The sequence below is a fragment of the Salvelinus fontinalis genome, chromosome 2 (genome assembly GCF_029448725.1).
Source record: "Salvelinus fontinalis isolate EN_2023a chromosome 2, ASM2944872v1, whole genome shotgun sequence".
NCBI classification, from domain to species: Eukaryota; Metazoa; Chordata; class Actinopteri; order Salmoniformes; family Salmonidae; genus Salvelinus; species Salvelinus fontinalis.
In genome coordinates this window covers 75,064,704-75,085,940 of record NC_074666.1, presented here as the reverse complement: position 1 = coordinate 75,085,940, position 21,237 = coordinate 75,064,704, and the positions used below count along the sequence as shown (strand labels likewise).

The following is a 21,237-nucleotide window of genomic DNA, read 5'->3' as shown; positions in this document are numbered from 1 at the left end:
ACAAAACAAGCCCAAAGTAGAACGGCCCATAGAGCAGGAACCCGTCTCCTGTTTCTTTAGAGTGAGGCAGCTAGCTTTAATGTACACCCCCTAGATACTAGTCATAAAATAAGGGAAGCATATTAAATCAAAAATCATGAGGCACATTAAGCATTAGAGATTTGGAAGAATACATGTTGCCTTGCCTTTACTTACTGCCTGAAGACGTTATTCTTAGAAAACAAGGCCATCAAAAGCATTGATCACTGCATGGCTTAATTCTTTTTTGCGTGTGATGTAAGGCAGCTATTAGCCAGCCATGATAGAGTGTCCACTCCTAAAAGGAATCTCTCTTTCTCCCTCACACACGTGGCAGGTAGCCTAGCTGTTAGAGCGTTGGGCCAGTTAACACGCTCACACACACTGGAGACATTATAGATATTCAAGCTGTCTTGTTTTCTGAAACCAGCTAGTATATTTTTGTGGGGTCACTTTTATTGTGAGAAATCATATAACGTGTTTCTGAACACTTCTACATTAATGTAATAATCACGAATGAATCGTGAAAAACTATGATTGAGAATGTTACGGAGACACAAAGGTCAAATGCTAACCTCCCCTGTTATTGGTAATGGTGAGAGGTTAGCATGTTTTGTTGTAGTCTCTAACCTTCTCACTCATCATTATTCATGATTCATTCATGGTTTTTATTAATCATGGCATTATCAGGGTTCATGAATTAATGTTTAGAAACATCTACCCACTTAGAAGAAAATTCAGTTGCGAACCGTAGTCTGCCTTTTTAATGGCGGTTTTAGAGCAGTGTCATCTTCCTAACCTTCAGGTTATTTCGATATAGGACTCGTTTTACTGTGAATATAGATACTTTTGTTGTCACGATCGTCTGTAGAATAAACGGACCAAGGCACAGCGTGCGTAGAGTTCCACATGTTTAATTAATGAAACTCTCCAAAACAATACAGAACAAAGAAAAGTGAAGTCAAATGCAGTGCTCACAGGCAACTACAAACAAACAAGATCCCACAAAAACCCAGTGTCACGTTCCTGACCTATTTCTGTTAGTTTGTTGTATGTGTTAGTTGGTCAGGATGTGAGTTTTGGTGGGCATTCTATGTTGTCTGTTTCTATGTTGGTTTAAGGGTTGCCTGGTATGGCTCTCAATTAGAGGCAGGTGTTTGGCGTTCCTCTAATTGAGAGTCATATTTAGGTAGGTTGTTTCACAGTGTTCGTTGTGGGTGGTTGTCTCCTGTGTCAGTGTTTGTCGCACCATACGGTACTGTTCGGTTTGTTTTGTACATCGTTCTTTTTGTGTAGTCTATTTTTCCCTGTTCGTGCGTTCTTCGTGTTTTATGTAAGTTCGTATGGTTCAGGTCAGTCTTCATCGTTTTGTTATTTTGTTAGTTTATTCAAGTATAGTTCGTTTTCTGTCTTCGTTGTTTTTGTCGTGTCTTTATTATATCGTGTCATTTCACAACGCTGCGCCTTGGTTCAATCACTACTCCTCTTCTTCGGATGAAGAGGAGGAGGACTACGTTACACCCAGTGGGAAAAGGCTGCCTAAATATGATCCCCAATCAGAGACAACGATAAACAGCTGCCTCTGATTGGGAACCATACCAGGCCAACAGACATATAATAACCTAGATAACCCACCCTAGTCACACCCCGACCTAACCAACATAGAGAATAAAAGGCTCTCTATGGTCAGGGTGTGACTTTTGTACCTGTTTCTTCCAGGATCTTCACAAGGTCCTTTGCTGTTGTTCTGGGATTGATTTGCACTTTTCGCACCAAATTATGCTCATCTCTAGGAGACAGAATGCATCTCCTTCCTGAGTGGTATGATGGCTGCGTGGTCCCATAGTGTTTATACTTGCGGACTATTGTTTGTACAGATGAACGTGGTACCTTCAGGCATTTGGAAATTGCTCCCAATGATGAATCAGACCTGTAGAGGTCTACAATTTTTTTCTGAGGTCTTGGCTGATTTCTTTTGATTTTCCCATGATGTCAAGCAAAGAGGTACTGAGTTTGAAGGTAGGCCTTGAAATACATCCACAGGTACACCTCCAATTGACTCAAATGATGTCAATTAACCTATCAGAATCTTCTAAAACCAGGAAATAATTTTCTGGAATTTTCCAAGCTGTTTAAAGGCACAGTCAACTTAGTGTATGTAAACTTCTGACCCACTGGAATTGTGATACAGTGAAATAATCTGTCTGTAAACAATTGTTGGAAAAATTACTTGTGTCATGCACAAAGTAGATGTCCTCACCGACTTGCCAAAACTATAGTTTGTTAACAAGAAATTTGAGGCGTGGTTGAAAAACGAGTTTTAATGACTCCAACCTGAGTCTGTAAACTTCCGACTTCAACTTTATGTATTTATTGGGACAGTGAAGCTTAAACTTTTAATTTGACTATATACTCCAGCATTTTAGATTTGAAATCAAATGTTTTATAAGAGGGCGGCAGTACATAATGTCACCTTTTTATTTCAGGGTATTTTCATACATATCTGTTTAACCGTTTAGAAATAAAAGCACTTTATGTATCTAATCCCTCCATTTGAAGGTATCATAAGTATTTGGACAAATTCACTTATAGTGCATTCAATTTAGTTAATAGTTTAGTATTTGGTCCCATACTCCTAGCACGCAATGACTACATCAAGCTTGTGGATCTACAAACTTGTTGGATGGATTTGCAGTTTTGGTTGTGTTTCAGATTATGTTGTGCCAAATATAAATGAATGGTGAATTCTATATTGTGTCATTTTGGAGTCATTGTTATGGTAAATAAGAATAGAATATGTTTCTGAACACTACATTAATGTGGATGCTACCATGATTACAGATAATCATGAATGAATCGTGAATGAGTGAGAAAGTTAGAGGCATACGTATCATACCCCCCCCCCCCCCCCCCCCCCGAAAAGAAATCCCCTGGTATTGGTAATGGTGAAAGGTTAGCATGTTTTTGTACATCTGTAACTTTCAAACTTTCTCACTCATCACTATTGATTATCCGTAACCGTGGTAGCATCCACATTATTGTAGAAGTGTTCAGAGATACAGTGCATTCAGAAAGTATTCAGACCCCTTGACTTTTTCCACATTTTGTTACGTTACAGCCTTATTCTAAAATAGATTCAATTGTTTTTTCCCCCCTCATCAATCTACACACAATACCCTATATTGACAAAGCAAAAACAGCTTTTTTTAAATGTTTGCTAATTTATTTATTTTTAAATTAAAAAATGATTTATCAAATTTACATAAGTATTCAGACCCTTTACTCAGTACTTTGTTGAAGAACCTTTGTCAGTGATTACAGCATCGAGTCTTCTTGGGTATGATGCTACAAGCTTGGCACACCTGTATTTGGGGAGTTTCTCCCATTCTTCTCTGCAGATCCTCTGACGCTCTGTCAGGTTGGATGGGGAGCATTGCTGCACAGCTATTTTCAGGTCTCCAGAGATGTTAGATCGGATTCAAGTCCGGGCTCTGGCTGAGCCACTCAAGGACATTCAGAGACTTGCCTCGAAGCCACTCCTTGTCACGTTCTGACCTTAGTTCTTTTGTATTTTCTTTGTTTTAGTGTGGTCAGGGCGTGAGTTGGGTGGGTTATCTATGTTTTGTGTTTCTATGTTGGGTTTTTCGTTTGGCCTGATATGGTTCTCAATCAGGCAGGTGTTAGTCATTGTCTCTGATTGGGAACCATATTTAGGTAGCCTGTTTTCTGTTGTGTTTTGTGGGTGGTTGTCTTCCGTGTCTGTTTGTTCACGTTACGGGACTGTTTCGGTTTTCTATTCTATTCACTTTGTTATTTTTGTATTGTTGTCGTGTTCAGTATTATTAAATATAATGGACACTTACCACGCTGCGCATTGGTCCGACCTTTCTTACTCCTCATCAGATGAGGAGGACAAATTCCGTTACACTCCTGCGTTGTCTTGGTTGTGTGGATCTCTCTGTACTTTTCTCTGTTCATCTTTCCCTCGATCTTGACAAGTCTCCCAGTCCCTGAAAAACATCCCCACAGCATGATGCTGCCCTCACCATGCTTCACCGTAGGGATGGTGCCAGGTTTCCTCCAGACGTGACGCTTGGCATTCAGGCCAAAGAGTTCAATCTTGGTTTCATCACACCAGAGAATCTTGTTTATCATGGTCTGAGAGTCATTTAGGTGCCTTTTGGCAAACTCCAAGCGGTCTGTAATTTGCATTTCACTGAGGAGCGGCTTTCGTCTGGCCACTCTGCCATAAAGGCGTGATTGGTGGAGTGCTGCAGAGATGGTTCTCCTTCTGGAAGGTTCTCCACATTGAAACTCTGGAGCTCTGTCAGAGTGACCATCGGGTTCTTGGTCACCTCCCTGACCAAGGCCCTTCTCCCCCGATTGATCAGTTTGGCCGAGCTGCCAGCTCTAGGAAGAGTCTTGTTGGTTCCAAACTTCTTCCATTTAAGAATGATGGAGGCCACTGTGTTCTTGTGGACCTTCAATGCTACAGAAATGTTTTGGTACCCTTCCCCAGGTCTTTGCCTCGACACAATCCTGTCTCTGAGCTCTAAGGACAATTCCTTTAACCTCATGGCTTTTTTTTTGCTCCGACATGTACTGTCAACTGTGGGACCTTATATAGACATGTGTGTGCCTTTCCAAATTATGTCCAATCAATTAAATTTACCACAGGTGGACTCCAGTCAAGTTGTAGAAACATCTCAAGGATGATCAATGAAAACAGGATACACCTGAGCTCAGTTTCGAGTCTAAATACTTATGTAAATAAGGTATTTCTGTTTTTTATTTTTAATAAATGTGCAACCATTTCAAGAAACCTGTTTTTGCTTTGTCATTATGGGGTATTGTGTGTAAATTGCTGAGGACATTTTTTTATTTAATCCATTTTAGAAGGCTGTAACGCAACAAAATGTGGAAAAGGTCAAGGGGTCAGAATACTTTCTGAAGGCACTGTATATTTTATTATTATTTACAATAAAGTGACTCCAAAATGACACTACATTATTTACCATTAATTTCTATTGGGCACAACATAATCCGAAACACAACGAGAACAAACTGCAAATGCATCCAACAAGTTTGAGTCACAAGCTTGATGTAGTCATTGCGTGCTCGGAATATGGAACCAAACACTAAACTTTTGACTAAATGTAATACTCTATAAATTAATTTGTCCAAATACTTATGACACCTTTAAATGGGTGTACACAAAGTGCTTTAATTTCTAAACGGCAAAACAGATATGTATGAAAACTGTTCACTGTCCAAATAAATAAGTTGGAGAGTGTACATATGAAGGGGAGTGTATTTTAATGTAATAGGGACATTAACCTGTGATGTAGCCTAGTTACCCACCTGTGACATGAGAAATGGCAAGCCAGTGACTGCATTTACAATGGCTTTGATGAGATTTTGGGGCGTAGGGACAGGAGACTGTCAGGACCCGGTTATGAACTCTGGTCTCCGGTGTGAGAAACAGTCACTTAGTAAACTGAGCCACTAATAGTCGGCAGAACCCAGAAGATGAGGCAGACACAGCAGTACTAGAGACGGTGGTTTAATAAAGTAAAAAGGAAAAGATCTTCAAGCAAAAAATATAAATCCACAACGTCAAAAGTAAATCCAAGAGAAAAAATGTAATATCCTCCAAGACACAAGGAAAAATCCACAAAGTGGTAAGAACAGCAGGGAAAAAAACAAACCTCAAAAAAATAATCAAAAATAAACAAGAAGAAAACCAGAGTACCTCAAGAAAATCCAACTAGAGAAACAAATGTTCACAGCATGGCTGGGGCTGGGTGCTAACATACAAACACAGAGCAAAGAACTGAGGAACACTAAGGGTTTAAATACTTTCAAGGGAAATGAGGCACAGGTGCAAATAATAACTGGAACAAGAGAAAAAACAAAAGGGTAAAAAAAAAGCACAATGGGGGCATCAGTGACCAAAACCTGAACAATCCTGGACAAATCCTGACAGAGACATAGAAAATCATAATTCTAGATGGTTGTCTTTTTAATGTATTTGGTGCTCTAATCTCTCAACATGTTTTCCTTTCCTTATAGTCCAATTCACCAGCACAATACAGCATTACTGGTTCCAAAAAATCCACTCCTTCCTCACTGCAGCCAGATAGGCACTCATAATCAGACTGCAGTATAATCAGTTATCATTTCAGAATATTGCCATTTAGGGTTTCAAGCACATCACTGAACTATATATATGACAATCTCTTGGTAGGCAGGATGTCACATTTTTCCTTGCATTAAAATATAATTACAGTTTTTGTTATACCCAGTATTGCACCTGTGAGGAGAACAAAATGGAATATGGAACAATGAAATATCTTCCCTTATCTCTGAGAGTTTTTCTAATAAGAGTGAAGATTTTCAACCTAGGTTGAAGAATATCAATAACCCAGGTAGATTGTTGCTTAAAGTTATGGACAAAAGAGAAGTAGTTGACATATCCTATGTTATTTCTTCCCTTCTATTTTCACACATCCCATAAGTCCATTCAGGGCCATGTATTCATGGCTACTACCTTCACAAGGTAAGGGTCCTCTGTGTTTAGCAAACAATATAAAGCACTTTACCTGAGACATGCAAAGAAAAATGCTTCAACAAGATACTATATCACTCTTTTCCTTTCACCCTGATGGTTGTCCAAATGGTAGTGTTTGTTAATTATCAACTTATTATTGTACGCTTTCTTTGTGAGCTTATTATATTTTAGACTGACATCTCAGCATCTGTAATTTTGGAGTCTTTTTCATGACTTCAATCAAAGCGTAATATCACGCTTTTTGATTGTTTACAACATTTATAATTAAAATGCAAAGGCGTATGTATTTCTCAATCTACACGCCTGACACTGAAATGGGGCAGTTGAAAGGCTGTATCATTTGCATTAGCTTTATGCACTTAAAGCTAGAATCCGAAACAATAACAAAGCGGCCACTCCACTTCTGTTTTGGTAACAAAGCTGGGGAAGGGCCTGGAGAAATGTAACCACTCTCAAATTCATAGACCGAGCTATGAATGTAAGGACTGACCATCCATGATATCAAAATTGGAGTATGAACCATGTTTTGAGGCTATACAGTGTTTGTTACCTTGTACCTTTTTTAACAAACTTTTGGGTTAGACAGTTGAACTAAGCTCATGAGGTATTTACACTTTATAAGTTCAAAAATGGATGTAGCATCAAAGGATTCTAGCTTTAACCTATGACCTCAACATATTCTATTATCACACAATACAATTGCATACATTTTCCTTTTCATGTAATCTCTAATGTGTTGGCACATTAAAGTGATGGTAAAGTACAGACTCTAATAAAATTCATAAAGTCAGTCATACCAGTATACTTGATCACACTGAAGGCTCAGGTATGTGTTGGGTTGTGTTGTGTATGTTGTGTTCAGCAGCTTTATGGATGACCCCTTCTCTTGGCTGATGTGATGTTTATGTTTTGTAGAATAAAAGCTATTGGTATCTTCTTTCCCCTCTTGCTTTGCGCTGCGCTCAGTAGCCTGCAAGGTGTAATTACTTCCATTGTAGCCTCAGGGAGGACGTCCGGAGGGAGCTAGCGTGTAGGGACACTACTATCTCATTGGATGAACTAAGTGAGTATAACCTGGTGCGTATCTGGGGAGGAAATGAGTGGAAAACCGCATTTAGTACTACATCTGACCATTATGAGTACCTCGTCATGCCATATGGGTTGAAGAATGCTCCAGCCGTCTTCCAATCTTTCGTAGACGAGATTCTCCGAGACCTGCACGGGCAGGGAGTGGTACTGTACATCGATGACATCCTGATCTATTCTGCCACACGCGCCGCGCATGTGTCTCTGGTGGGTAAGGTACTTGGGCGACTGCTGGAGCATGACCTGTATGTCAAGGCTGAGAAGTGTGTGTTCTCCAAACAAGCCGTTTCCTTCCTGGGTTATCGCATTTCCACCTCCTGGGTGGTGATGGAGGGTGACCGCGTTACAGCCGTGCGTAATTGGTCGACTCCGACCACGGTAAAAGAGGTGCAGCAGTTTTTATGGTTTGCCAATTATTACGGTTTTGGTCAGGTGGCTGCTCCCATTACCTCACTGCTGAAGGGAGGACTGGCGCGCTTGCGCTGGTCAGCAGATGCGGGCAGAGCTTTCAGTCGTCTGAAGGAGCTGTTCACCAATGCGCCAGTGTTGGCGAATCAGGACCCCTCTTTAGCGTTCATAGTGGAGGTGGACACGTCCAAGGCTGGGGTAGGGGCCGTGCTGTCCCAGTGCTCGGGTGCGCCACCAAAGCTCCGCCCTTGTGCCTTTTTTTCCGAAGAAGCTCGGTCCAGCGGAGCGAAACTATGACGTGGGGGACAGGGAGTTGTTAGCTGTAGTCAAGGCTCTGAAGGTGTGGAGACATTGGCTTGAGGGGGCGAAACACCCTTTTCTCATGTGGACTGACCATCGTAATCTCGAGTATATCCGGGCAGCGAGGAGACTGAATCCGCGTCAGGCTAGATGGGCCATGTTCTTTACCTGGTTCCGCTTCACCATCTCGTACCAGCCAGGCTCCCAAAACACCAAGGCCGACGCGCTGTCCCGCTTATATGATACCGAGGAGCGGTCCATCGAGCCGACCCCCATCCTTCCACCTTCATGTCTCATGGCACCGGTGGTATGGGGGTGGACGCGGAGATAGAGAGGGCATCACGGTTGGAGCCTGCCCCCCCCTCAGTGTCCAGCAGGGGCTCAGTACGTGCCGCGGGGTGTCCGGGACAGGTTACTTCGTTGGGCTCATACTCTACCCTCCTCGGGTCATCCTGGCATTGAGAGGACAGTGCGGAGTCTTAGGAGGATATACTGGACGTGAGGTTTTATGTCTCCTCCTGCTCGGTGTGCGCTCAGAGCAAGGCTCCTCGACACCTGCCTAGAGGGAAGTTACAGCCCCTCCCCGTTCCACAACGGCCGTGGTCACACTTGTCGGTGGACTTCCTCACCGATCTTCCCCCGTCCCAGGGAAGTACCACGATCCTGGTCGTTGTGGATTGGTTCTCTAAGTCTTGCCGTCTCATCCCGTTGCCCGGTCTCCCTACGGCCCTGCAGACTGCGGAGGCTCTGTTTACCCATGTCTTCCGGCACTACGGGGTGCCTGAGGACATCGTCTCTGATCGGGGTCCCCAGTTCACGTCCAGAGTTTGGAGGGCGTTTATGGAGAGGCTGGAGGTCTCGGTCAGCTTGACCTCGGGTTTCCACCCCGAGAGTAATGGGCAGGTGGAGCGAGTAAACCAGGATGTGGGCAGGTTTCTGCGGTCGTATTACCGGCCAGGGGAGTGGGCGAGGTATGTTCCTTGGGCAGAGCTCGCTCAGAATTCCCTTCACCACTCCTCGACTAACATGTCTCCCTTTCAGTGTGTGTTGGGCTACCAGCCGGTCCTGGCCCCATGGCATCAGAGCCAGACCGAGGCTCCTGCGGTGGAGGAATGGGTGCAGCGCTCAAAGCACACCTGGAAAGCCGTCCAGGAATCATTGAGACTGGCTGGGGGACGGCAGAAGAAGAGCGCTGACCAGCACCGCAGTGAGGCCCCCGTGTTCGCACCGGGGGACCGGGACTGGCTCTCGACCCGAAACCTGCCCCTCCGCCTGCCCTGCCGGAAGCTGAGGCCGCAGTGTGTGGGACCATTTAAAGTCCTGAGGAGGATAAACAAGGTGTGTTATAGGTTACAACTTCCTACTTATTATCGTATTAACCCCTCGTTTCATGTGTCTCTCCTCAGGCCGGTGGTGGCTGGTCCCCTACAAGAAGGTGAGGTGCCTGAGGTCCCCTGCGTACACAGTACGTACCATTCTGGACTCGAGACGCCGGGTGAGGGGCCTACAGTACCTCGTGGATTGGGAGGGGTACGGTCCGGAAGAGAGGTGCTGGGTACCGGTGGAGGACATTTTGGACCCTTCACTCCTGAGAGACTTCCACCGCCTCCACCCGGATTGCCCTGTGCCTCACCATCCGGGCCGCCCTCGAGACCGGTGGCGGCGCGCTGTGGGAGCCGCGCGTCAGGGGGGGGGGGGGGGAGTACTGTCACGACTCCCGCCGAAGTTGGCTCCCCTGCCTGTTCGGGTGGTGCTCGGCGGTCGTCGTAGCCGCCACCGATCCCTTTTTCTTTTCGGTTAGTTTTGTCTCATTAGTTGCACCTGTTCCTATTTTGTATGTGCTTGATTTGCTTCCCTATTTAGCGTGTGGAACCCGCCCCTTTGTTGTGCGGGATTATTTTCATGTTTACGTTTGTGTCGTTGGTGTTTGTGCTCTGGACCGTGTTACCCGTTGTGTTGGGTTGGTCAGTGTTTTGCGCCCTGCGTGTTTGGGCATTTACTTTTGGTGCCGCATTAAAGTGCATCTTTCCTCTGGACCTCTCTGCTCTCTGCGCCTGATTTCTATCTACACACCTAGTCAGCCGTGACAGCAAATTGATTTCCAGAGCACCAGTAATCATTTTGCTTTCATTTAAATTTGGCTGAAGATTCCTTTTTGAAGAGTCTTTGTTCAAGTAAATAAGGGCTGAATCAATTGCTGGAATTGAAATGATAGGGAGCACCGCAATTCGAGGTGGTGGAAAACTGAACAGGTCGAGCATAACATGTCAAGCTTGTTACCCACAGACAGGCTAGAAATGTTTTAACAATATGTATACTGTATATATTTTAAGCTTGCATTAAATTGCCCCTCCCTGCTGCACACAACAAGCTTCCCTTCCCTCTGTCACAATGGGATTTATGGGTGATTTAAAATGACGTCGTTAACCCCGTTACTTTATTTGGCATTAATAGGCACTTACTATAAATGTTTTATTTAACCTCTTGAGATTGGAAACATGTTTTTTTATTAAGTTGAACATGTGTTCTTTATGACAGAATGTAAACATTTTGTAAAATAAAACGTTTTTACACTACTCAAGGCACCTAAGTTTCTGTCTTCACTAGTTTCCCGCTGATACACACAATTGGTTTAGTCCATTCCCTAGAGCAGGCCTTAGACACTCTGCTGTGTCTTATCTAAACCTGGGGAAACATTCCAAGTCTGTTGTTTGTCAGAAGCACCACCTACAGGATGTAATCACTCTGAGCTACTGAGGCATGTGCTCCTTAAGTTAGGGGGTGTGTGGGGAGGGAGGGGGGCAGTGAATTCATGTGGAGAGGCTAATGTCCTGCAAGCTTTTTCAACCTTCAATGATATACGCTTATTGTTGTTTTCTGAACAATAGCAGAAATCGTAAATAAAAATGTTCTGTTCAACCATGTATATAAATGACATACAGTACATGTATAAAGTACAGATACTACTGGTTATGCTTCATATATTCCATGGCAGAAATCTGAGATCTTGAGGCACACAAAAGAATCATTCATATAACATGCAAATTGCATCACGTAGCATGCCTGTCTGTGTTGGACATCCTAAGATAGTGAATTAGATCTTCAATTTCAGACAATTGGAACAGAACATGAATGGTTTTGAGCATAAAGGATGTGGGGACTGGAATTCGGGCCTTACTATACAGTATGTTCATAAAACGTTGTGTGTTTATGAAGTGTTTGAATGGTGTGTTTATGAAGTGTTTGTACGGATTGACAAAGGCTGAGTTTAGACCAGCTATACATGTCTAAATCTAATCAGTAAACTTGTATTTACCTCACATGTTTGAACTGTGTGGTCCTCTCTGTTTATTTTTATACAGACTCTCCTTGTTATCCCCAGTGCATTGAAATGTCAGGTGAAACATTCTACATTATGCTCTTGCTTTCACCCTTTTCAAAATAACGGACATTTCAAACCACAACGAGGATGTTTTTAATTAAAGCATTTGACTAGTTCGCCCTATCAGTTAATAAGCACTCCAACCAGAAGTTATCTATATGCCTGGAGGACTATGCACATTCCTTCTGTTTTGTGAAGGGATGTAACTGCTCAGTCAGCTCAGATGTGTCATTTTTATTGTGTTTTGATTGAGGCAGTAATTAATGACTCTACAATGCGTTGAAAGCATTCCGCAGGGATGCTGGCCCATGTTGACTCCAATGCTTCCCACAGTTGTGTCAAGTTGGCTCGATGTCCTTTGGTGGTGAACCATTCTTGATACACACAGGAAAATGTTGTGTGAAAAACACAGCAGCATTGCAGTTCTTGACATACTCAAACCGCTGCGCCTGGCACCTACTACCATATTCTGTTCAAAGGCACAAAAATATTTTTTCTTGCCCATTCACCCTCTGAATGGTACACATACACAATCCATATCTTAATTGTCTCATTGGTTCAAAAGCATTATTTAACCTGTCTCCTCCCCTTCATCTACACTGATTGAAGTGTATTTAACAAGTGACATGAATAAGGGATCATAGCTTTCACCTGGTTTCACCTGGTCAGTGTATGTCATGGAACGAGCAGGTGTTCCTAATGTTTTGTAAACTCGGTGTTTGGTGTATATAATCATAGATAGGGACTCACTGGTGCAACATCATGTAAGGAAATGCATGTTTGCTGAATTTTACAGTGCCTTCGTTGTAAAATGTACACATTGGAGAGTATCAAATCCTGTTCAAAAGACTGATCTGCAATGATTTAGAGCTTAAATAAATGTATCACAATTTAGTCTGGAATTATTTATATTATGATGAAAAAGAGTTGAGAAGGGTTATTGGAGTATTTCTGTTGCCTTGGCAAGTCATTTAACCCTCCTGTTGTGTTCCGGTCGAATTAGACCAATTTACAAGTTTTCTCTCTGAAAAATGTAGTTCATTTAATCTGATTGTCATAAGGTTCCATGACTTTGTCCACACAGGGCATCTGAACACACAAAATACAATTTGATGATTTTCATAAAAGTTTGGATGTTTTATTTAACTTTTGTACGCCTGTGGTGTTCCTGGTCAAAAATTACCGGTCATTAGAAATTAATGGGTGAGACTACAATTAGTGTATAAAATTGAGTTCAGGCACATGCCCATTCATCAGATGGAAACACTTCCTCTCCCAGACCCCCAAATGCATGTGTGTTTGAGCACACACACACACCTCACTCCCCTTCTTGGCTTCCATGGCAACCCCCACTTGAACCTTCCCCAATAGAATCTTTCTCCCACGGGAACCACACCTGTTGGCATTCTCACAAACAATCGCAACATTGTTTCAATAATATATATAACTTTCTCCCACGGGAACCACACCTGTTGGCATTCTCACAAACAATCGCAACATTGTTTCAATAATATATATAACTTTTCTAGCAGCTCTGGTATATAAAGCTTTTTTGAGGCCTTGCTAACAATTCATTCTGTGGCAGCACAAGAACCAAATTCTATCAACAGCACTGCACCCCCCTACAGCAACTCGCCCAAGCCTTCCCCATTTCTCCTTCTCCCAAACCCAGTCTGCTGATGTTCTGAAAGAGCTGCAAAATCTGTACCCCTACAAATCAGCCGGACCCTGGACCCTTTCTTTCTAAAATTATCTGCCGAAATTGTTGCAACCCCTATTACTAGCCTGTTCAACCTCTCTTTCGTGTCGTCTGAGATTCCCAAAGATTGGAAAGCAGCTGCAGTCATCCCCCTCTTCAAAGGGGGGTACACTCTTGACCCAAACTGCTACAGACCTGTAACTATCCTACCCTGTATTTCTAAGGTCTTCGAAAGCCAAGTTAATAGACAGATTACCGACCATTTCGAATCCCACCGTACCTTCTCCGCTATAGAATCCGGTTTCAGAGCTGGTCATGGGTGCACCTCAGCCACGCTCAAGGTCCTAAACGACATCATAACCGCCATTGATAAGAGACATTACTGTGCAGCCGTATTCATCGACCTGACCAAAGCTTTTGACTCTGTCAATCACCACATCCTCATCGGCAGACTCGATAGCCTTGGTTTCTCAAATGATTGCCTCGCCTGGTACATCAACTACTTCTCTGATAGAGTTCAGTGTGTCAAATCGGAGGGCCTGTTGTCCGGGCCTCTGGCAGTCTCTATGGGGGTGCCACAGGGTTCAATTCTTGGACCGACTCTCTTCTCTGCATACATCAATGATGTCGCTCTTGCTGCTGGTGAGTCTCTGATCCACCTCTACGCAGATGACACCATTCTGTATACTTCTGGCCCTTCTTTGGACACTGCGTTAACAACCCTTCAAATGAGCTTCAATGCCATACAACTCTCCTTCCCTGGCCTCCAATTGCTCTTAAATACAAGTAAAACTAAATGCATGCTCTTCAACTGATCGCTGCCTGCACCTGCCCGCCCGTCCAACATCACTACTCTGGACAGTTCTGACTTAGAATATGTGGACAACTACAAATACCTAGGTGTCTGGTTAGACTGTAACCTCACATCAAACATCTCCAATCCAAAGTTAAATCTAGAATTGGCTTCCTATTTCGCAACAAAGCATCCTTCACTCATGCTGCCAAACATACCTTTGTAAAACTGACCATCCTACCAATCCTCAACTTCGGCGATGTCATTTACAAAATAGCCTCCAATACCCTACTCAATAAATTGGATGCAGTCTATCACAGTGCCATCCGTTTTGTCACCAAAGCCCCATATACTACCCACCACTGCAACCTGTACGCTCTCGTTGGCTGGCCCTCGCTTCATACTCATCGCGAAACCCACTGGCTCCAGGTCATCTACAAGACCCTGCTAGGTAAAGTCCCCCCTTATCTCAGCTCGCTGGTCACCATAGAAGCACCCACCTGTAGCACGCGCTCCAGCAGGTATATCTCTCTGGTCACTCCCAAAACCAATTCTTCCTTTGGCCGCCTCTCCTTCCAGTTCTCTGCTGCCAATGACTGGAACGAACTACAAAAATCTCTGAAGCTGGAGACTCATATCTCCCTCACTAGCTTTAAGCACCAGCTGTCAGAGCAGCTCACAGATTACAGCACCTGTACATAGCCCATCTATAATTTAGCCCAAACAACTACCTCTCCCCCTACTGTATTTATTTATTTTGCTCCTTTGCACCACATTATTTCTATCTCTACTTTGCACATTCTTCCACTGCAAATCTACCATTCCAGTGTTTTACTTGCTATATTGTATTTACTTCGTCACCATGGCCTTTTTTTTGCTTTTACCTCCCTTATCTCACCTCATTTGCTCACATTGTATATAGACTTATTTTTCTACTGTATTATTGACTGTATGTTTGTTTTACTCCATGTGTAACTCTGTGTTGTATGTGTCGAACTGCTTTGCTTTATCTTGGCCAGGTCGCAATTGTAAATGAGAACTTGTTCTCAACTTGCCTACCTGGTTAAATAAAGGTTAAATAAAATATATATCTTTGATCATGACACTGGTGAGGAGGAGAGAGGCCAGGAAACTGACAGTGAAAATGCATTAGAGGAGGAAGTGTCAGAAGTTGAAGACAACACAGAATATGATCCAGACCAAGAGACAACCAATGTGGAACAATCCAGTGATGAGGAAGAGGGCCCTGCTGAGGTTGTTGTTACATTCCGGTCAAATAATGGGAATTTGTCCTGGTTTTCATCCCCAGCTGAGAGGAGAGGTCGACGTGGGTCTCTTGATTTTGGCTGGTGTGTACAGATCCAGAAACTAATCTACCACCATTTTATGGGATGCAGAGTCTGGTCGGGCAATTGTTCGTGCCACTATGTCACTCCAGACATTATATGTGTTGTCACGGGTGATTCGCTTCAACAACCATGGTACAAGACCATGCCTCCGTCAACAAGACAAGCTGGCAGCAATCAGAGAGGTTTAGCACAAGTGGGTGGAGCGCCTGCCACTCATCTATAACCCAAGTCCAGGCACATGCAACAACCACCATGTATTGTCGAACATGTGCATGAGAACACACAAAATGTAACCACCATTGATTGACAGATTGTGACATTTTTTATGTTTTTGTTATTGTTAGTACTACTGTTGTTCTTTAATGTGTTTGTTCAGACATTCATTTTGTAATATGGTAATGTTTTCATGTTGTAACGATCTGAGTGTCGGGAGGTGCGAAGTCAGACGCAGGAACAGCAGAGCTTCAATAGGTTGAGTCTTTAATACCCAACTAACAAACGAAATGTCCAACACGGACGTACTGGGTGTCATACACAACGGTCCAATGACACGCGAAACAAACCCAGTCCACAATAATCATAAACACTCCCGAAATCCCAAAAGCTACAATGAAACAATCCCGCACAAAGAAGCGTACGGGCTGGCTGACTAATAAAGCCACACTAATTAACAATTAACTAAACACAGGTGATACAAATAAACACATAAGGAGGGGGAGGAAAAATAGTCAGTGGCAGCTAGTAGGCCGGTGACGACGACCGCCGAGCGCCACCCGAACGAGAAGGAGAGCCTGCCTCGGTTGAAGCCGTGACACATGTGTAGTTTTGGGCCTATGTCCTTTCTTTACTAATACAATCATACCGGTCAGTTTTGACCGGGAACACAACAGATGTTGTTTTGTGCCACTATTTAAAAATGTTAAATAGCTTCAAAACAAATGTCCCTGTTAAACTTTGACACAAAGTAGTTTGTAATAAATAGCACATTATGTTTCATCTGAGTATTTGTTATAGTCAAAATAATCCATACATTATGCATTTTTTACTCAAAAACTAGTTGTTTGAGCTCAGGTCAATGAGGCCTAAATAGCAAATAGAAGTTCAAAACTTCACAAGAACTTAAGTTGATAAATAGATCTAACACAACATTAGGCGATAATATATGTATTATTATGGATTTATAATCAGCTATAATGGGGCGGTCATTTTGATCCAGGAAGACAGAATTAATTAACATGAAACGAACACATGAAACGATTTAGCTAAAACCACCAAATCCATTTAATAGATGGCCTAAAAAATGTAACCTTCAGAAAGAACTTTTCCAAAAGTATGCCCATGTTGATTCTTAATCAATTTTGCTATTGTGAATCAAGTAGACAGATCCTGAACTGGACCGCCTTGGTTTGCGTCAAAGAAACACAGCCTGTTAACAACCTTCTTGTACTCATACCTTATGGTACCAACACTATTTAGCACGGGCCGTAATGACATTTTTTATAGTTTAAATCTGGATTACAAATAACCAGATTTCAACCAGCCACGTAAAGACATCTTCTTCTGGTCACTACAAAGACATGAGGAAAACCTTCCTTTTTCAATAAGTATACAATGATGTCAGCCTGAATTCTTTACAAACAACTTTGCCCACTGGCCCAACGGAACTCGATATTGTTGCGTCTCTTATTCCCAGTTGTCCACTTGACACTGTGTCTAACGGCGTAAATCCTGTCAACATCCAAGGATGTTTGAAAATACCATGCTCATAAACCACTGTGGGATACTCGTGTATGTAATGCAGGAAATGCAAATCGTCAGACAGGTGTTTCAAAAGAAGACCATCACAAATCCATTACCACAGGAACAGTCAACAGACGCCTCGGTTAGTATCTGTGCCTGCCTAATAGTGCATATGCATATTCTGATTACCTTACACACACACATGCACGCACACGCACACACACACACACACACTACTGCCTTTATCATACATATTAATAATGAGAATGCCAAAAGAAAAGGCCCATGATAGTAATATTGTAAATATATCATATTTACATACACTGGAAGTTCTACTATGTTTGAATCCCCGAGCTGACAAGGTACAAATCTGTCGTCCTGCCCCTGAGCAAGGCAGTAAACCCACTGTTCCCCGGGCGCCGAAGACGTGGATGTCGATTAAGGCAGCCCCCTGCACCTCTCTGATTCAGAGGGGTTGGGTTAAATGTGGAAGACACATTTCAGTTGAAGTCATTCCGTTGTACAGCTGACTAGGTATCCCCTTTTCCCTTTATATAGAGTGCTGAACTTGTATGAGAAACCCCCAGTTGTTATCACTATTTCTGCAGCCTATACTAAGACAGCTCTTAATTCCAAAAGCACTTGTGTGCATTGCAGTAAGATATTGCTCTCATCTGGGTTTTTCCTTTGGTCATGGCCATTTTGAGTTACTGAGTGAAATGAAATACTTGATGTGCATTATTAATGCATTTGTACCCTGGTGCGGTGTTGTGGTTCCATAAATGACAAGTGAACCAGGATCCTTTTTAATACCACTACTGAGTTGGTAAAGTGCGGTCAAAAATTGGATTCCCTTCGTATTTTGATTTGCTTCACCTCCATTTTACTCCTCACACATACACAAGTGCACAGTATTGTCAAATTAGTACTAAATATATTTGATTGAACACCAATTCAGGTACTTTATTTCTGGACAGTGTTGGAAGGGAATCCAATGTTCCTGGGAATGAAATAACAATAGTAATATATGGGTGTCTGGGTTTGAGAGCAGCAGAGTTCAATATAGCATTTTTCTCCTTCTAAAGCAAGCCATTACTACCCTACAAATGGTTCATTTCCAGTCCAGTGATAACTTTGCCCTTTTCCAAGATTACCAGCAGATAACCTGCCTCTCTTCTACAGCAGCCATCAGGTAAAATATTGCTTTGTTTGGACAGAATGCTTTTTCCTCCTTTATGTGTGCTTCCCCTTCTCTGAGAATAAGAGCTCTTCACAAATACACAAAATGCACTCTAGCACAGACAGTTCTGCTGCTACTGTATTGCATTGGTTTTTCTTATGTCTCATGCTTTAATTCTTTATTGTGACATCTAGAAATCCCTTTGGATCAATTGCAGTCATTCAACACTGTATGGTGCATCAGAACATTATTATTTCCCCAAAGATAATAACATAGAGGTTTCCTTGGTGATCACAGACATTACATGGTAATAGACAGGCTGCACATATTCAATATTACAAAACGACTAAGGACAACATATTAGTTGACGTCAAAATCCCATTCAAAGATAGCACACAATAATACATCAATATGTCACAACTTTCTCAATGATCACAGTCATCACACAGGTTCCAGTATAGACATAGATTACATTACGACAAGGTATGATTTCCCTGCATTTCAGATCACTGACTGGACGGACCAATGACAGAATCACAGGATATCACATATCTACACAGAAACCTGTTTTAACACATTGAACTGCAGTGGAAATCTGTCAAATGTGATTATTATCAAAGAAAACGAAATACAAATTGTTACCACTTGAAACAGAACTGCAAAATAGTGTTATTGATAACTGTGGGCTTGCATCCTTTTATAAACGTTGACATTGTTACTAATAGCCTACAGTTCAATTGCCAACTGAATAGTAGTACAAAGTCCCTGTATTCACAGTTCCTTCATGGGAGCATGATAGGATAGGATTAATAGGATGAAGTTGAATGTCCCTGTCGGGAAAAGTGTCTTATAAACACAGTACTGCTGTGTACAAAATAGATACTGTACACACTCAACATACTACATACATTGCACGTTAACCCTGTCATACACATTGGGAGCATGACTGTCTGATGGGGGCACCACTTCCCGCTGAGCTGAGAGAGAGCCCAGATTCATGGAACTAGGGCTGAGGGATGGGGCTAGGCTACGGCTCCTGACTCAGTGCACAGCCACAGTGACAGGCAGCATGTTGTGTACTAGTAGGTCTCTGGAGGACTGAGACTGATGATTACCCTCTGGGGCCAGTCTCACTCACACTGCCGTCAGCCATGCCAGAGTTCAACCTGAAGACCAGATTGTTTGGCCGGATGGCCACAATGAACTGCCTCTTAAAGGTCTCGCTCAGCACGATGTAGAGGTATGGGTTGACACAGCTGTTAGCGTAACCCATGCTGATAGCAGTGTTGTAGAGATAGAGGAAGGCAAAGCTGGGTCTCTGGACCCCCAGGTGGGCCAGCTGCAGGATGTAGTACGGAGCCCAGCAGATGAAGAAGGCCAGGCATGTAGCCAAAGCCATACAGGTCACCTTACGTGCACGTACTCTCCAGCTGCTCTGGGGCAGGGGGGCCACCGTGGCAGACATGTTCTGGAGGATCTTGAAGAACACCACGCAGATGATGACAAGAGGCAGGGTGAAGGCCAGCACAAACTGGTAGAGGGTAAACCAGTAGGTGTCAGTGGCTGGATTGGGCAGCAGGAGGGCACAGCCCACTGAGCCGTCACCTCGGGGCATAAGGCCAGCATACATCCACACGGGAGTGATGGAGACCAGGGAGAGCACCCACACCATCCCCACCGCAGCCCCCGCCACGCAGGGTGTGCACACATGGTTGAAGCGGATGGGATGGACCGTGGCCAGGTAGCGGTCCAGAGTCATGACGGTGAGGATGTAGGTGCTCACTATCTGGCTGTTGGAGTCCAGGGCGGTTATGACCGTGCACATGATGTCACCAAAGCACCAGGAACCGTTGCCCAGGAGCTGGTGGATGAGGAAGGGCATGCCCAGAAGGAAGAGGAGGTCCACTAAAGACAAGCTGAAGATGAAGATGTCCGGCACTGTCTGCTGGGCTCGGAACTTGGTCTTCTTCACAATGGTGTAGATGACAATGCAGTTGCCAATAATCCCAAAGAAGCAGATGACACCAAAAATGCTGGGCATTAGGACGTTGTGGTAGGGCACATCATTTTCTGTAAGTTTGACAGGAAAAGTACATTCAGTCTCATGTTGCAGTGTCATTCAGACAGGTGTTCGCTTGCATACAGTAAGTCTTGATTTTTACTAACAGTATAATGTCACTCCTGGCTGCTACATCACAAATATCAAAGACTCCAAACTAATCCTCAGAGATGGGAGCTGTCAACTCATGTGGTGCTGATATTCATTGCTAATTATAAACTGGGTGGTTCAAGCCCTGAATGCAGTTGTATATCAGATGGTATCCCAGGTGAATGAATGACAGAACAGTTATTTTTATTGTTCTAATTACGTTGGTAACCAGTTTATAATAGCAATAAGGCACCTTGGGGGTTTGTAGTATTTGGCCACATACCACACCTCGGGCCTTGTTGTTTAATTAAACCACGCACTCACATTTAATAATTTCACTCAAATGTAAAGTAAAAGTCATAGGACTAAATTCCCAGGATAACATTGAATTCATTAACATTGATTTTACATTATAACATTCATGCATGAAATCAGGAAAATAACAGGCTACCTGCTGGACTTTCGGATGAGTTGTATGATGGGAGAGACGTCTGAGACCAGTTGTCATTCGATACATTTTCGAAGTCCATTTCGAAGTTAGACTAAGCTCAACAAAAGGATG

At 43.1% G+C, this 21,237-nt stretch overlaps 1 pseudogene; it reads right to left on the bottom strand.

Annotated features, from left to right (window-relative positions):
• Positions 1 to 18,623: 18,623 nt before the first annotated feature.
• Positions 18,624 to 21,232, bottom strand: LOC129869172 (melanin-concentrating hormone receptor 1-like; annotated as a pseudogene).
• Positions 21,233 to 21,237: the final 5 nt, after the last annotated feature.